Source organism: Pristis pectinata, chromosome 1, assembly GCF_009764475.1.
Source record: "Pristis pectinata isolate sPriPec2 chromosome 1, sPriPec2.1.pri, whole genome shotgun sequence".
Lineage (NCBI taxonomy): Eukaryota > Metazoa > Chordata > Chondrichthyes > Rhinopristiformes > Pristidae > Pristis > Pristis pectinata.
In genome coordinates this window covers 6,517,677-6,523,676 of record NC_067405.1, presented here as the reverse complement: position 1 = coordinate 6,523,676, position 6,000 = coordinate 6,517,677, and the positions used below count along the sequence as shown (strand labels likewise).

At 50.0% G+C, this 6,000-nt stretch overlaps 1 protein-coding gene across 2 annotated transcripts in view; it reads left to right on the top strand.

The window, feature by feature from the left end:
- Window positions 1–3,894: 3,894 nt before the first annotated feature.
- Window positions 3,895–6,000, top strand: part of ttll4 (tubulin tyrosine ligase-like family, member 4) — a 61,330-nt gene continuing 59,224 nt past the window's right edge. For both annotated transcript variants that reach the window (XM_052024781.1, XM_052024772.1), the window contains exon 1: window positions 3,895–4,150. The gene's annotated coding sequence lies outside the window, so the exon portion shown is untranslated. The remainder of the gene's footprint in view (window positions 4,151–6,000) is intronic.

The following is a 6,000-nucleotide window of genomic DNA, read 5'->3' as shown; positions in this document are numbered from 1 at the left end:
TGGGCTGCCCCCAGAACACTCCACGCAAAAGATGCATTTCACTGTGTGTTTCGATGTACATGTGATTAATAAAGAAATCTTACTGGTTCCCCTCCCCACCTCCTCCCCCTTATTCTGTGGTCCACTGTCCTCTCCTATCAGATGCCATCTTCGTCGGCCCTTTGTCACTTCCACCTATCACCTCCCAGCTTCTCGCATCATTCCCACTCTCCCCAACCCTCACCTGCTTATCACCCCCCTTTCACCTGGATCCACCTATCACCTGCCAGCTCTTGCTCCGCCCCTTCCCCCCACCTTTTTACACTGGCCACCTCCCCTCCTTCCAGTCCAGATGAAGGGTTTTGACCTGAAACATCAACTGTCCATTTCCCTCCATAGATGCTGCCTGACCCACTGAGTTCCTCCAGCATTTTGTGTGTTGCTCCAGATTTCCAGCATCTGCAGTCTCTTGTGTCTCCATTAAATTTAGTATGCTTGAAATGTCAATATAGAAATCATGTCAATATATCTCCAAATGAATATATGGTGGGAGAAGATCTCCTGCCATGGATAGATAGATGGACCTACAGATAGACAGACAACGTAGATAGAGAGCCAGACATAGGTGGACAGACATAGGTAGACAGAAATAGGTCCCCTTTGAACCTCACCAATTTTTATCAATACACCATAAAAAGCATCCAATCAATGCATCACAGCTTCAGGAAGGGGAAGTCAGGATAACACACACCAGTCCTCATTGAGGGATCAGCGGTACAAAGGGTGAGCAGCTTCAAGTTCCTGGGCGTCAACATCTCAGAGGATCTATCCTGGGTCCAACACATTAATGCAATCACGAAGAAGGCACACCAGTGACTCCACTTCATTAGGAGTTTGAGGAGATTTGGTATGTCACCAATGACGCTTGAAAATTTCTATAGATATACGGTGGAGACCATTCCGACTGGTTGCATTACTGTCTGGTATGGATGCTCCAATATGCAGGGTTGAAAGAGGCTGCAGAGTGTTGTAGACTCAGCCAGCTCCATTACAGTCACGACCCTCCCCACCATCGAGGACATCTTAAAGAGGCTGTGCCTCAGGAAGGCAGCATTCCTCACTAAGGACCCACACCAGCCAGCACATTGGTATTGGTGTATTATTGTCACTTGTACTGAGGTACAGTGAAAAACTTGTCTTGCATACTGATTGTACAGGTCAATTCATTACACAGTGCAGTTACATTAAGTTAGTACAGAGTGCATTGAGGTAGTACAGGTAAAAACAATAACAGTACAGAGTAAAGTGTCACAGATACAGAGAAAGTGCAGTGCAATATGGTGCAAGGTCACAACAGGTAGATCGTGAGGTCAGAGTCCATCTCATCATATTAGGGAACTGTTCAATAGTCTTATCACAGTGGGGTAGAAGCCTGGTGGTATGTGCCCTCAGGCTCCTGTATCTTCTGCCTGATGGAAGAGGAGAGAAGAGAGAAAGACCCCACCCACCCGGTCATGCTGGCTGCATTGCCAAAGCAGCGAGAGTTAGGAGGGGAGGCTGGTTTCCATGACACGTTGGGCTGTGTCCACAACTCTCTGCAGTTTCTTGCGATCCTGGGCAGAGCAGTTGCCATACCAAGCCACGATGCATCCAGATAGGCATATCCAGATAGTGCATCAATAAAAGTTGGTGAGTGTCAAAGGGGACATACCGAATTTCTTTAGCCTCCTGAGGAAGTAGAGGCGCTGGTGAGCTTTCTTGGCTGTGGTATGATTTGACTAGGACAGGCTATTGGTGATGTTCACTCCCAGGAACATGAAGCTCTCAACCCTCTCGACCTCAGCACCTTTGATGTAGACAGGTGCATGTACACTGCCCCCTTTCCTGAAGTCAATGACCAGCTCTTTTGTTTTGTTGACATTGAGGGAAAGGTTGTTGTCATGACACAATGCCACCAAGCTATCTCCTTTCTGTACTCTGACTCATCGTTGTTTGAGATACAGCCTACAACGGTGGTATCATCTGCAAACTTGTAGATGGAGTTAGAGCAGAATCTGGCCACATAGTCGTGAGTATATAGGGAGTAGAGTAGATGGCTGAGAGTAGATTACATGCCCTCTTCTCATTACTACCATCAGGGAGGAGGTACAGGAGCCTGAAGACCCACACTCAACGTTTGAGAAACAGCTTCTTCCCCTCCACCATCAGGTTTCTGAATGGTCCATGAACCGATGAACATTACCTCGTTATTCCTTTTTTATTGCACTATATATTTATTTTGTAATTTATAGTAATTTTAAGTCTTTGTGCTGTACTGCTGCCGCAAAACAACAAATTTCACGACATGCAAGTCAGTGATAATAAACCTGATTCTGATTCTGGTACAGCAACTGCTCTGCCTGTGACTGCAAGAAACTGCAGAGAGCTGCGGACACAGCTTAGCCCATCATGGAAACCAGCCTCCCCTCCATGGACTCTGTCTATACTTCTCGCTGCCTCGGTAAAGCAGCCAAAATAATCAAAGACCCCACACACCCTGGGCATTCTCTTTTCTCCCCTCTCCCATCGGGCAGAAGATACAAAAGCCTGAAAGCGTGTACCACCAAGCTCAAGGACAGCGTCTATCCCGCTGTTGTAAGACTACTGAATGGTCCCCTAGTACGATAAGATGGACTCTTGACCTCACAATCTTCCTTGTTATGACCTTGCACCTTATTGTCTGCCTGCACTTTGAACGGTATGCAAGACAAGTTTTTCACTGTACCTCGGTACATGTGACAATAATAAACTAACTTAGATTTGGAATTAGTATTTACCTGGATGGACAGGCATATATAGACAGACATAGATAGCGAGCCAGACATAGACAGAAGGACATAGACAGAAGGACACAGACAGACATAGATGGACAGCTTCTCTGTAGCCGTTACACTTTATTCTGCATTCTGTTATTATTTTACCTTGTACTACCTCAATGCACTGTGTAATGAATTGATCTGGCTGAATGGTATCCAAGACAAGTCTTTCACTGTACAAGTAAATAACAGTACAACAGTGCATCACGGACACCAGCCTCCCCTCCCTGGACTCCGTCTTTTCCTCTCGCTGCCTTGGTGAAGCAGCCAGCATAATCAAAGGTCCCACCCACCCGGGACATTCTCTCTTCTCTCCTCTTCCATTGGGCAGAAGATACAGGAGCCTGAAAGCACATACCTCCAGACTTAAGGACAGCTTCTACCCCACTGTGATAAGACTATTGAATGGTTCCCTCATACGATAAGATGGACTCTGACCTCACGATCTGCCTTGTTGTGACCTTGCACCTTATTGCACTGCACTTTCTCTGTAGCTGTGACACTTTACTCTGTACTGTTATTGTTTTTACCTGTACTACCTCAATGCACCCTGTACTACCTCAATATAACTGCACTGTGTGATGAATTGACCTATATGATCGGTTTGGAAGACAAGCTTTTCACTGTACCTCGGTACAAGTGACAATAATAAACCAATACAAATACAGAGACATAGATAGCGAGCCAGACACAGACAGAAGGACACAGATGGACAGACAGACATAGATGGACAGCTTCTCTGCAGCTGTTACACTTTATTCTGCATTCTGTTATTGTTTTACCCTGCACTGGGTAATGAATTGATCTGTATGAACAGTATGCAAGACAAGTCTTTCACTGTACCTCGGTACAAGTAAATAACAGTACAAGTAAATGCAGTACAAACCAAACCAAAAGAGCAACAGGTACAGATAGAAAGAGAGACATAGACACAGGTAGGTGGACAGGTAGGAAGAGACAGGCAGGCACTAACCTCGGCCACGCGCATCATACCTACGTGCGCGCCCCCGCCCCCTCCCCCCCGCTTACGCCCTTGCGTCACTGGCGGCCCAAAGGCGCGGTTGCTAGGGAGCGGCGCCGTCGGGCGGGCGGCCGAGTTGACGGTGAATTATCGGCGGCGGGGCCGGCGGATGGAGTGAGAGTCCGGGGCGATGAGCGGCGGTGGGGCTGGCTGGGCGGGAGCTGGAGCTGGAGGCGCAGGGCGGCCCCCGGCTGGACGGGGAGGAGCTCGGAGCCAGGCCCACCCCGGGCCCGGCTGCTTCCTGCTGTCGGCTGCGCGCCGCCCGCCCGCTGTCCCCAGTCGGCGGAGGGAGCCGGTAGGTGAGGGGCTGGCGGGCCGAGGGAGCCGGTAGGTGAGGGGCTGGCGGGTGGGGGGTAGGGTAGGGGTGGGTGTGGTGGGTAGGTGTGGGTGTGGTGGGTGGGTGGTAGGGTAGGGGTGGGTGTGGTGGGTAGGTGTGGGTGTGGTGGGTGGGTGGTAGGGTAGGGGTGGGTGGGATGGGTGGTAGGGTGGGTGTGGTGGGTGGTAGGGTAGATGTGGGGCCGGGGGTGGAGGGTAGGTGTGGGGATAGGGTAGGGGTGATGGCGTGTGGTGTAGTGTGGGTGGGTGGTAGGGTAGGTGTGGGTGGGTGGAAGGTAGGTGTGGGGCGTGGGTGGGTGGTAGGGTAGATGTGGGGGTGGAGGGTAGGTGTGGGGATAGGGTAGGGGTGATGGCGTGTGGTGTAGTGTGGGTGGGTGGTAGGGTAGGTGTGGGGCGTGGGTGGGTGGTAGGGTAGATGTGGGGGTGGAGGGTAGGTGTGGGGGGTGGGTGGTAGGGTAGGTGTGGGGGTGGAGGGTAGGTGTGGGGATAGGGTAGGGGTGATGGCGTGTGGTGTAGTGTGGGTGGGTGGTAGGGTAGGTGCGGGTGGGTGGAAGGTAGGTGTGGGGCGTGGGTGGGTGGTAGGGTAGATGTGGGGGTGGAGGGTAGGTGTGGGGGGTGGGTGGTAGGGTAGGTGTGGGGGTGGAGGGTAGGGGTGGTGGGGTGTGGTGTGGGTGGTAGGGTAGGTGTGGGGATGGGGTGGAGGGTGGGTGTGGGGGGTGGGTGGGGGTAGGGTAGGTGTGGGTGTGTGGGCTAGGGTAGGGGTTGGGTGGGGGTGCGGAGGGGTGATTGGGAGTGGGTCGTGCCTGCTCCAGGGGTTGCCGCTGGGTCATGCGGTCACCTTGGGACAGGTTGCTGGCACCGGGAGCGTCTGAGCTCTTGATGTGGCACCGCCTGGATGTTCTTGCAAGACCTAGGGGAGGTTGCAATAACTATTTTGGGGTACAAGATGATGTCTTTGCTTGCAACCTTTGCATAATATTGGAAATATTGCAAACTGATTAGTTAAATTGCATTTTCAAATTAACTAGTATCAGAGAGGTGGGGGAATAGTGAAGGTTCTGCCTGCATGCACGTGATAGATCAGAACATAGAGCAGCACAGGAAAAGGCCCTTCACGATGTCTGCACCGAATACGATGCCAAATTAAACTAAAACTATCTGCTTGCACCTGATCCATATCCATCCATTCCCTGCAGTCTACAAGCTTCCTCAACGCAGCTATCGTATCTGCTTCCACCACTACCCCTGGCAGCCTGTTCCAGGCACCCACCACTCTCTGTGTAAAGAAAAAACTTTTGCCTTGTACATCTTTAAACTTTCCTCCTCTCACCTTAAATGCATGCCTTCTGGTATTTGACACTTTTGCCCTGAGGTAAAAAAAATTCTGACTGTCTATCCTTTCTATGCCTCTCATAATTTTATAAACTTCTATCAGGTATCCCCTCAGTGTCCAATGCGCCAGAGAAACTAGAGTATTCTTTTTCAGAGTGGTATTGTAACCAATCTGGGCTGATGCTGATGTCTCAGAATGACTACCAAAATAGATTAATGTATGAAAAGAACAACAAAGTTTGCAGATCACCTGTACCTTGAATAGGTGGGGTACGCTGCTCCCAGCACCAGTCTGCTCCCTTTCATCCCTGACTGCAGAAATATTGTTTCTTACTGCTCAAAAGAAAGTAGGGATTTTTTTTATAATTACTGGTTTAAAGTGAGAGCTGTTCTGAGTTTGGAAACAATTTCAAAGGCCCCAAGATTGGTCAGAGTAGGACATTGCATAATGTAGAAAGAGTCATGGTTATACTTGAA